Here is a 13,215-nt window from a genome sequence, read left to right as displayed (position 1 = left end):
GTCGAATAGCATTTACAGAGAGAGAAATAGAGTTAACATTTCAAGGCCAATGATTCTTCTTGGAACTGAACAGGGTTTGAAAATGATGCTATTTGTGTTGTTGGAAAAGACGAAGGAAGAGCAAGCTGAACATATGGCGAGAGTGCTCACAGCGAAAAGCAAAGTTAGTGCTAATGGTAGTAAGGGAGAGATTTTGATACAAAATAGGTCTTATTAAAAGCTGTGGGTAGTTAAAAATGAGAACAAACCCATGCAAACAAGATGGGTCAGCGGTTGGGTGCAATCAAAATAGAGTTCAGTGTTCATGCTCTAAAATTAATGAACTCAGTGTTGGGTCCAGAAGGCTGTATAAGTGGAAAATTAAAAATCATACAACATCAGGTTACAGTCCAACAGAATTATTTGGAAGCATTAGCTTTCAGAATGCTGCTCCTTCATCAGGTAGCTTTGGAAGAATATCATAAAACACAGAATTTATAGCAAAAGATTACAGTGTCATATAACTGAAATGATACATTGAACAAACCTAGATTGCTGTTAAGTCTTTCATCTTTAAGAACGGATTGCAGGTTTCGATTCATTAATATGGAAATCTCAGAACTTCTTTTAAGTCACATTCTCGAGATAACTTAAGGTTTTATAAATAAAATGTGACATCTCAGCTCAGGCAATGCATTAAAGGTGTGAGGTTAGAGTCTGCCTGTATCCCAATCTTGAGTCAGACTGGTTCTATTTCCAAAGTAGGAATTTACAAAATATTACATGGATTGACTGCCTGCAGATTACACATTTTTTGAGCAAAATAGAATGTATCTGCAAATATAATTCTGCAAATGCAAATTCACACTGTAGACTATATGTGTGGATATATTCATGTCAGAGAGAGAGAGTGAGTGTGTCTATGTGAGTGTGTGCTTGTGAGTGTAGTGATGTGAGAGTGTGTGTGTTTCCATGTGTGTATGCTTGGTAAAGTGTGCGTGAGTGTGATGGAGTATACGTCTGTGAGAGGCTGTGTGCATGGGCGTGAGTGTGAGGGTTGTGTGTGTGAGTGAGAGAGGATTTACGTGAGTGTGTATGTAAGAGTGTAAGAGTGTGTGTGTATGTGTGTGAGTGAGAGTGTATGGTGTAGTGGGGTCACCTGTAGTGTGACCCCAAGATCTCTGTTGAGGTCAGCCTGACACGTCTTGCAGTGGTTGCCATGACAGGGTTGCACAGTGTTGTATGGTGTTGCAACACATGTCAGAGTGTCGACATGGATACCACCATTACACATGGGGACACCTCCCACCATGTACACATTGGGTACTCGTGTGACTCAGCCAACGTTGTCTATATCATATGCTGCAGGCAAGGATGCCCCAAGACATGGTACATTGGCGAGACCAAGCAGACATTACAACAATGGATGAATGGACACTGCTCAACAATTGCCAGACAGGGGTGTTCCCTCCCAGTCGGGGAACACTTCGGCGGTCTCAATCAGCCTCAATCTTCGGGTGACTGTCCTCCAAGGTGGATTTCGGGATACGCGACAGAACAGAGTGACTGGGCAGAGGCTGATAGCCAAGTTCCGTACCCGTGAGGATGGCCTCAACCAGGATCTTGGGTTCATGTCACACTACAGGTGACCCCACTACACTATACACTCACTATACACTGGCTCTGTCACACACTCACACACACACGCTTACATACTGAGACACTCATGCAGGATCTCTCTCACACACAAAAACATGCACCCCCCCACACTCATACCCATGCACATACCCTCTCACAGACTTATACTCCGTCACACTCATGTCCACACTTTACCAGACATACACACATGCAAACAAAAACTCTCTCTCGTGCACCCACACTCACATGAACACACTCACACTCTCCCTCTCATGGGCGCACATACACATATAAGTCTATGGGGTGAATTTGCATTTGAAGAATTATATTTGCAGATACATTCTATTTTGCTCAAAAAGCTCGCAATCTACAGGCAGTCAATCCATGTAATATATTATAAATTCCTAATTTGGAAATTGAACCAGTCTGACTCAAGATTGGGATATAGACAGACTCTAACCTCACACCTTTAGTTCATTGTCTGAACTGAGATGTCACCTTTTTATATAAAACCTTAGGCTATCTTGAGGATGTGACTTAAAATAAGTTCTGGGATTTACATATTAATGAACTGAAACCTGCAACCCACTGTAAAAGATGGAAAACTTAACAGCAATCTAGGTTTGTTTAATATATCATTTCAGTTGTATGACACTGTAACCTTTTGTTATAAAATTCTGCATCTTATGATCCTCTTCCAAAGCTACCTAATGAAGGAGCAGTGTTCTGAAAGCTAGTGTTTCCAAATAAACCTGTTGGAGTATAACTTGGTGTTGTGTGATTTTTAACTTTATATATTCCAGTCCAACACCGGTACCTCCACATCAAGTGGAAAATTAGACAGTCTTCCTCTACTTGTGTTGAGTTTGATCAGAAAACTGCAATAGGCCTGGGCCAGAAATGTGACCATGACAGAAAGAGTGGTATAGGTCAGACCAACTAAAGATGGCAGATTTCCTTTCCTAAGGGATATTCGTGAACCAAATGGGTATTTATGACAATGGTTACTGTGGTAGGTAACTGGAGGTTCAAGGTTGTTCTTCCAGACAGAGTTTAAGTGTGCTGCAAAGCGGTCACTTAGTCTGCATTTAGTCTTGCTAGTGTAAAGGAGACTACACAGTGAGCAGTGAGTGCAGTAGACTAGATTGAAAGAAGTTAAAGTATTGTGCTGTGTCACCAGTAGGGTGTGTTTGGAGCCCTGGACAATGAGGAAAGAAGAGGCAATAGGACAAGTGTTACACCTTCTGTGATAGCATGGGAAGACGCCATGTGGGATTAACTCCGATTCTGTCACCAAACGTGCAGCCTGACCTGTTGAGTTCTTCCAGCACTTACGATTTTATTGTAAATTCTTGTACATTTTTGCATTAATTTTAGGGTGCTGTCCTGAGATTTTAATAAGCATCTTGGTATCATTTAAATATGTATCACCTAAAAATCTGGAAATTGTTACTTTTGTATATTGCAAATTTGTTATTTTGCTCCTTAGTTAACTCTGTGTTTATGTAATGGGCAGTATCTGCCTTCTTCACACAATAGAAAACAAGCATTAACCATTTCAGATTGCTTTTTCTCAGCTTATATGAAATACTTTAATGCAGCCAGACCTGATCTTCCCAGTCCTTACCCGCTTGATTAAACACATTATGATTCAAGGTAACACAATATATAGCACATATTATTCTGCTGACCTTGTACATATGAATACTAATATGTGTATGGAGGCAATGCTTTGGTGATAACGGTAATGGACTACAAACCTAAAACCCTATGATAATGTCTGGGGATATACATTCATCTCCTCCATGTCAGATGTTGACATTCGAATTCATTAAAAATCTTAAATTAAGATTATTTTAACGGTGAACATGCAACCATTGTCACAAAAACCCATTTGGTTCACTAACGTCCTTTAGGAAGGTAGATCGGCCATCTTAACCTGGTCTGATCTGTAAATCCATTACTATGTAGTTGACTTTTAACTATCATCTGAAAGCCAATCAGTTCAAGGGATAATTAAGGATGTGCAATAAATGCTGGGCCAGCCAGGAACATCCGGACGCATGAATAAATGAAGAAAGGAATTTTATGCTGTAACCATCAACCCTGGGAAAATCTTCAAAGATGGAACAGAATGCCCTTGAGGCATACAAATTCCATGAGGCATTCAAGGGGAGGTTTAGTGGTATTGTCGCTGGATTGTTTACCATCTGCCATGGGACCTGACTTCAAAACCCACCACAGCAAATGGTGGAATTTGAATTTTTGTAAAAAATCTAAAATTAAGAGCCTAATGATGACCATGTTGATTGTCAGGAAAGAAAAACATTTGGTTCACTAATGTCCCTTAGGGAAGGAAACTGCCATCCTTACCTGGTCTGGATTGCATGTGAAAGTGAGGACTGCAGATTCTGGAGATCAGAGCTGAAAATGTGTTGCTGGAAAAGCGCAGCAGGTCAGGCAGCATCAAAGGAGCAGGAGAATCGACGTTTCGGGCATGAGCCCTTCTTCAGGAATGATTCAAGGTAACACAATATATAGCACACATTATTATGCTGACCTTGTACATATGAATACTAATATGTGTGGTGTGGTGATTCCTCATTCCTGAAGAAGGACTCATACCCAAAACGTCGTTTCTCCTGCTCCTTGGATGCTGCCTGACCTGCTGCGCTTTTCCAGCAACACATTTTCAGCTGGATTACATGTGACTCCAGACCCACAGCAATGTGGTTGATTCTTAACTATCCTCCGGGATGGGCAGTAATTGCTGGTCTAGCCAGAAATGCCCTCATCCTGTGAATGAATAAAAATAATACAATGTCAACAAAAAGCCCTCCAGAGTCAGAAAAATGTGTCTTACTTCCCACCTGAAAATACCAAATTTTCTGTGAAAATATGAAAAGTCTTTCAGTGCGACCATCCAAACTGATTTCACACTCACCTCCCTTACAACACAACCACCTGATGAAGGAGCAACGCTCCAAAAGCTAGTGCTTGCAAATAACGCTGTTGAACTATCACCTGGTGTTGTGTGATTTTTAACTTTGTACACCCCACTCGAATACTGGCATCACCAAATCATGACTCCCTTAGAACTGGCAGATAGAGGAGACTTTAGTCTAGATTTTAATTCCTGTGCAAAGATTAGTGTCAATTCTACCATGCTATGAATGTGATTATCAGGTGATTCATCAAGTTACATGGCATCTATAACAAAGACACAGGATGTGCAGCCCAACAGGTGCGGACTGGAGTTTATATTTCAGAGGAGCATATATACTCTACGCAATAACTAAAATACTTGTTGTAGTGAAAGGAAACAAAATACAAATCTGAGATACTACTCTGTAGGTTAGAGTCATAGAGTCATACAGCACGTAAACAGACCCTTTGGTCCAACCAGTCCATGCCCAACATAATCCTAAACTAAACTAGTCCCACCTGCCTGCTATTGGCCCATATCCCTCCAAACCTTTCCTATTCATGTACCTATCCAAGTGCCTTTTAAAGGCACTTCATTCCACATGTGAAGCAACCTCAGTGGGGAAAAAAAATTGCTTCTCATGTCTTTTTAAAATCTCTCTTCTCTTACCTTAAAAATATGCCCCCGGTCTTAAAATGCCCCCATTCTAGGGAAAAGACACCTACCATTAACTCTATCTATAAGGAGCTGCATCAAGACATGATTTCAACGAGCTATGTCAAACTGCAGTACCCAAGAACTACAAATAGCAGAAGAAAAATATCTATACAACGTTTTCAAGAAAAACGGGTACCCAATAAACACAATCCACCGATTCCACAGAAACAAACTCAAACCCACACAACGGAACCAAAACTATAGCCACATTACCTTACATCAAAGACATATCAGAAATGACTTCCAGACTACTCAGACCCCTTGGAATCATGGTAGCCCACAAACCTACCACACGATTAAACAGCGACTAATGAATCTAAAGGATTCCTGAGATACTACCAGCAAAACTAATGTCATTTACAAAATACCATGCAAGAACTGTAAAAACACTATATTGGACAAACTAGCAGAAAACTTGCCACCAGGATACATGAACACCAACTAGCCACCAAAAGACACAACCCACTATCACTAGTTTCTATACAAATCAACAAAGAAGGACACCACTTTGACTGTGACAACACACACATCCGAGGACAAGCGAAACAAAGACATGCACAAGGATTCCCAGAGGCTTGGCATTCTAACTGGAACTCCATCAATAAACACATTGATTTAGACTTTATTCTACCTTCCCTGGAAAAAATGAACTGGAAATGACACCCACCTTAAGAAACCAAGACCTATAAAGAGAGAGGTGGGACATATCACCAGCACTTCACCAGAGGCTCTCACTGAAGATGTTACCTAGAATGGTGATGAAACGTCTGAAAATAAACCTTCCAGCTCAGTAAGCTAATTAACATCCATATCATCAACCTGAATTACAAATCTTCTCAAAAATCTCTCACTATATCCCTCATGATTTTATAAACTTCTATCAGGTCACCTCTCAAAGTCCTACAATCCAGTGAAAAAGGTCACAGCCTATCCAGGCTTTCTTTATAACTCAAACTTTCCATACTCGGCAACATCCTGGTAATTCTCCTCTGGACTCTCTCGAGCTTAATAATATCCTTCCTATAACTGAGCAACCAAAACTGGACACAGTACTCCAGAAGAGGCCTCACCAATATCCTGTACAACCTCAACATGACATCCCAACTCCTATACTCAAAGGATTGAGCAATGAAGGCTAGCGTGCTAAACACCTTCTTAACCACCCTGTCTCTATGTGATACAAACTTCAATGAATTATGTACTTGAACCCCTAGGTCACTCTGTTTTACGACACTACCTAAGGCCCTACCATTAATGTGTAAGGCATGGTTTGGATTTGACCACAATATCAATGAAAAGCAGTAACAGGATGTTTGAGTTTGTGAAAGACATTCGTTGAATTTGAAAAAGTTCATATGAATTCACTCGAAGAAAACACAAGTTGAATATTTATTTATACTCTACAGCAAATTGCTTCATATGTTATATGTTTATAATTCAAAAGTGTATTTTAGAATTTCTTAATTTACACTAACAGTGCATAAAAAGGATTGATTTCAAAGGGACTATTGTATACTCAATAAATGGCAAATGGAATGTCCCTGAACTTTATCCTTGATATAAAATTGGAATTCAAATAATGGGAGTGATGCAATTGATAGATCATTGTGGAACTTATTGCAATATTTATTGTTCAATTAAAGAGGTGCCATTAGCTTTCATAAAATGCTTGTAAACAAATGGCACAAACTTTCACATTCATGGAAAGACAATGTAAAATGCAGTCACTTATATTAATGTTGACTCATTTGCCTCAACTCCCTTCCAATACAGGCATAAGAGAATTTTCCCCACATGTTTTCCAGAAGAGCATCCTGCCCCTAAAACTTTCATCTCTATAATGTAAGATATTTTCTTGTGTTGGATGGAGTTATTTAACTGTAAATCCATGCTCAACTATGAAACTATTTAAGTATTTTTGGAGAAAGTAAACATTTTTCAAGAACCATTAGAAAAAGGCCTTGGAATTCATGTGCACTGGGAACAAGAACAAAGGAATTATGCATCAAACACTACGCCTTAGATCTATTCTGTAGATAAATGTATCATTGAGCCAAGGAACTGTATTAAAAATTACCTCAAGAATTATTAACATTCATTCCACTTCTGTAGCTGGGGTGATGTCATTTGTCTATTTAAGGTGGATTTATATTGTGCCAGTGCCACTGTATTGGGCCGAGCAGACCAGCAGTTTGCTACAAACTACAAAGACTTCCTCAAGCTACCAAAGTCCTAGAGTACAGAGCCATTTCCATCACTAGACTCCTGTACTCCAGTTCGACTGGGACTGTGCTCCAAAGACACATAAGAATGCTACCGAGATTCCACCAGCTGTGTCTCTGTCATATTCTCCAGATTGAAATGTAGCACCCTCAAATAGTGTTCTTCTTGATCAAAGTTTGTGAAAAGATTTGTAGCTCGAGTGCTCGTTGTTGTGGTTCTATTCACCAAGCTGGGAATTTGTGTTGCAGACGTTTCGTCCCCTGTCTAGGTGACATCCTCAGTGCTTGGGAGCCTCCTGTGAAGCGCTTCTGTGATGTTTCCTCCAGCATTTGTACTGGTTTGAATCTGCCACTTCCGGTTGTCAGTTCCAGCTGTCCGTTGCAGTGGCCGCTATATTGGGTCCAGGTCGATGTGCTTATTGATTGAATCTATGGATGAGTGCCATGCCTCTAGGAATTCCCTGGCTGTTCTCTGTTTGTCTTGTCCTATAATAGTAGTGTTGTCCCAATTCATGTTGCTTGTCATCCGCGTGTGTGGCTAGTTGGTGTTCATGGATGCGGATCGTTAGCTGTCTTCCTGTTTGTCCTATGTAGTGTTTTGTGCAGTCCTTGCATGGGATTTTGTACACTACATTGGTTTTGCACTCCTCTACCCACATGTCAATCAATCCTCCTCCACCCTCAATACTCTACACCCACTCCTTGTTGCAGGGCAGCCAGCCAAACGATTGTAGAGATACCATCATTAATCAGTAGCTCCTTTAGTTTGGCAACAGAAATATTGTTAAGGAGATGCTTGATGTTATTTAGGGCATGAGTAAAACCAATGTAGTATAGAAAATCCCATGCAAGGACTGCACAAAACACTACATAGGACAAACAAGAAGACAGCTAATGATCCGCGTCCATGAACACCAACTAGCCACGAAACGACATGACCAGCTATCCTTAGTAGCCACACACGCAGATGACAAGCAACATGAATTCAACTGGGACAACACTACTATTATAGGACAAGCCAAACAGAGAACAGCCAGGGAATTCCTAGAGGCATGGCACTCATCCACAGATTCAATCAATAAGCAGATCGACCTGGACCCAATATACCGACCACTGCAACGGACAGCTGGAACTGACAACCAGAAGTGGCAGATTCAAACCACTACAAATGCTGGAGGAAGGATCACAGAAGCGCTTCACAGGAGGCTCCCAAGCACTGAGGATGTCACCTAGACAGGGGACAAAACGTCTGCAACACAAATTCCCAGCTCAGCGAACAGAACCACAACAGTGTTCTTCTTGAATATAACCTCACAAGAATTCGCTCAAAATTCCTTCAAACTCAACTCTGATGAACTGTGTCTGGATGGCTGAAAATTATTTCCTGACTAGGTCCTGTTCCTTGACTCTCAGATGGCCAATGTTCTGGGGAATGCAAAGGAAATGCCGATAAAGACACTGAGAAGCTTACTTTGAAACACAGCATCATTAACATGAATGACCAAGAGGAGCCTGTTACTCATCTAAGACGATTGATCATAGATTTTACATTGTAAAGTGACAACATACTGGTTCTGCAAAAGTAGCTCACATTAAAGCCAAATACTCTGAAGGCATTCACTATTGAATCACAAAAAGAACTTACTGCTCATGCCCTAAATAACATCAAGCATCTCCTTAACAATATTTCTGTTGCCAAACTAAAGGAGCTACTGATTAATGATGGTATCTCTACGAACGTTTGGCTGGCTGCCCTGCAACAAGGAGTGGGTATAGATTATTGAGGGTGGAGGAGGATTGATTGACATGTGGGTAGAGGAATGCAAGCAGACTGGCTGATCATAATGTGCATATGATCCCATTTTAGAAACAAGAGTAGGGGAGATTTATGTATCAGAGAATAACAGAAACATCATATTTATACATTCCTGATTAAAAGATGCAGCAGTATGCAGCTATCCTAACTTTGTAAAGAAAATAAACTCTACAAAAAAATTCAACCCACATGCAGATATGACCATAAGATACAGGAGCAGAAGTTAGGCCATTCAGCCCATCGAGTCTGCTCTGCCAATCAATCATGGCTGATAAGTTTCTTATCCCTACTCTCCCACCTTCTCCCCGTACTTCTTGATACTCAAGAATCTCTCTATCTCACTTTTAAATATACACAATTACCTGGCCTTCACAGCCTTCTATGGCAGTGAATTCCATCAATTCACTACTCTCTGGCTGAACAAGTTTCTCCTTATCACCATTCTAAAAGGTCTTCCCTTTACTCTAAGAAGATGTTAATGTTACAATGGACAGAACTTTCATATGTTAATTCTAAGCATGGGGGTGAACATGTCAGATGGTGACTAACATATCTGCCCCTCCCGTGAGATAGCTCACCCAATCAGGTGTCACTCAGCTCTTTAAAAGTCAACAGGTGATGCAGGGTAGGTATCTCACCCTATCACAGGATTTGAAATTCCCTGTTGTTCTTGTGGTTAGGATTTGATGTTTCCATTATTGTAACCAGGGTTCGATTCTCACTTAGGGAACAAAACTTTGTTCGTGTCATGGGCTCTTGAGTCACAGGGGTAGTGCTCCTACCTCTGAGCCAGGATTCCCAAGTTCAGATCCCACCTGCTCCAGAGGTGTGTAATAATATGCCTAAACAGGTTAATTAAAAATCACCATCACAGTCCTTGACATGCCAATCAATCGAAGGCAGCATCTTTTGATATTATGTTCTACTTGTCAGAATCAACCACTTGGCAAGAAGTGTTTTCTATCTTTTAGACACATGAGCAGGCAGGGAATGGAGGGATACAGATCATGTACATGCGGATGGGATTAGTTTAGAATGGCATCATGGTTAGCACAGGCATGGTGGGCCACAGGGCATGTTCCTGTGCTGCACTGTTTATGTTTTCATTTTCAAGGAGAAGCCAGCAAGATCAAAGCAAGAGCAAGGCAGTGGTTTTCACAGGACATTCCCTTACCTGCCATGTTTGCTCAGCAGCTGGTTCACTATGGTGTCCCAGTTGGGACACTAACCATAGAGAAGCAATAAGTCAAGGCCTCAGTGGTCTTTAATTGACCATGCAAACTAACATAATTGCTGGAAAATTGAGGAAGTCACTTATGGAGTTTCGTGTCAAGCACTTAAGTGTGGAGGTGACAGGGAGATGGTAGATAGACATGTGGAATTCAGAACATGAACAGATCAGCCATAATCGTACTGAAGTTTGGAAGAGGCTTCAAGGGCAAATGGTTTACTTCTGCTCCTAATTTGTATTTTCACATGAATGCAAAGGGGCGAGTATCTCTCCAGCAACAAACCATTCAATTATTTCCTCTTCTTGCTCCTCCAAGGAGAGGAATATTGCATGAGGCTACATCATCTAATAAAGGTGATGGTGAGATGATCTAAAAAGAGGGTCTGCCAGCAGCCAGTCTTTGCAATTGCCAATAAAAAATATATTTATTCGCAGGCTGTGGCCATCACTGGCTGGGCCAGCATTTATAGCCATCCATCCAGTTTTCATCTGGCTTCACAAGACCTGCATTTGAACCCTCTGTCTGAATGGGCACCAGTCTTACCTGGATAAAAGAATGTGAATTCATCTAGTGCGTTTCACATTCCTAGCATGCCCTAAAGTCATGGCAGCCAATAAGAATGCCTATATTTTTCTTTGGCAACTCTGGTGGTGGGTTCAGCCCAGATGACTACAATGAACAGTCCTCTTTTTGCCAACAATTCAGTTTCCTGGTCTTTATTTAGTTGATATTGCCAATGATTTCTTCCCTCAAGCACAGTTTCTCTTTCAAAAATCTGTCATCAGTCTCCCACTCATAAAACCTATCCTCATCCCAGCTGTCCTCACTAATAGCTACAAGATTTCTAACACCCCACATGTATCCAAAGCTCTTTAATGTGTCTCCCCCCATCTGTCCCTTTTTGAATCTCTCCACTTTGATTTCTGTCTCCCCAGCAGCACTGATACCACTTCATCCATACTCAGGAGGAATATTCTTTGTGAACATGTCTGGAAATAACTTTTCTGGACGTGGAAATTGTCATTTTACAATGGCTTCTGGAGTCTCCCAAGATCCATGTATCACTCTTTCTTCCTTATCTACGCATAACCTCTTTGAAGAAAGCATATGATGCCGTGGCATTACATTGAAACAATACAACTCCACCAGAAACACAAAAGGAAATTGCTGGAAAAGCTCAGCAAATCTGGCAGCAACTGTGTAGAGAAATCAGAGTTAATATTTAAGGTCGAGTGACCCTTCCTTCCAATCTAGCCAGTTTTCTTCATGTCTTCTTGCACTCCAACATTCAATCCTTGAAACTACACCCACAATGCCATGAACAAGGGAGTTGCAGGATTTTAACCAAATGACACTGATAGAACAGTGATATATTTCTAAGTCAGGTTGCTGAGTGCCTTGGAGTGGAATTTGCAGATGGCGTTCCCATGTATCTGCTGCTCTTGTCCTTCAAGATGATAGTAATCATGGATTTGGAAGTTGCTGTCGAAGAGCTTTGTGAATTTCTCACAGTGCATCTTGTAGATAGTGCACACTGCTGCTCCTGAGCATTGGTGGTGGAAGGTCTGAATGTGGATATGGGGTGCTTTGTCCTGGAGGTGTCAAGCTTCTTGTTTATTTTTGCATCTGCATTCATCCAGGCAAGTGGAGATTATTCAATCACACTGTTGACTTGTGTCTTGTAGATGGTGGGCAGTATTTGGGGGATCAGGAAGTGAATTTCTCATTGCAGGGTTCCTAATCTCTGATCTTGCTCTTGTAGCCACTGTATTTATATAGCTAGTCCAGTGCAACTTCTGGTCATTTTTGTTCCCCAGGACAGTGGGGGATTCGGTGATGGTTAACAACACAATTTTTCTCTTAAATTGGCTTGGTTAAAGGCTTAGCCCTTAAGTAAAACATTAATTGCAGAATAAGATTGATAAGCTTAATCAAAGCCTGACTGTTAATCCAAATTTGAGGTACATTCGTCGTTGCAATGTCTCAACCAATCAGAATCCACTTGCCAACCAATCAGCACACTCCTCTCATGCAGTATAAATAATTGGTTTTCCCCTCAATTTTGTATACTTGTGAGATGTCCTGATGAGTACCAGACAAAAAGGTTTGACAAATATATTCTTTTGGCAGTAATACTCAAGTGCTGTACGACCAAATAACTAAAAGAGAGATAAGTTAGCGTTTTGGATATAGATTCTTCATCAGGGTTTGGAAAGAATTAGAGGGGAACACCATTTACACACACAAATCCACACACACACATGCAAAACATACACACACACATATACACACACATGCACATACACACATGCACATAGATACACACATGCATGTACAATTGTGAACACACACATGCACACAAACACATGAATGCATGCACTCAGGCAGCAATATTTTGGATCACATTATGACTATGAATGTGAGAGGAAACCGGAGCACATACATATGCACATACACAAGCACGCACACAGATAGATGCGCACGCACAGGTGCACACATACATGCACAGACACATGCGCGCACACACATGCACATACACAGACACACATGCATTTGCACATACACACATGCACACACAGACACACATGCAATGCATGCACACGCACATATGCACATGCACACACACATGCACACATACACAGACACACATGCACACACATAGACACAAATGCACGTGTACACACA

This window comes from Chiloscyllium plagiosum, unplaced genomic scaffold (genome assembly GCF_037043375.1).
Source record: "Chiloscyllium plagiosum isolate Xiang-an unplaced genomic scaffold, Cpla_swu_hap1 HiC_scaffold_5, whole genome shotgun sequence".
NCBI lineage: Eukaryota > Metazoa > Chordata > Chondrichthyes > Orectolobiformes > Hemiscylliidae > Chiloscyllium > Chiloscyllium plagiosum.
The sequence above is the reverse complement of the archived record's forward strand: the minus strand, read 5'-3'. Positions refer to the sequence as shown.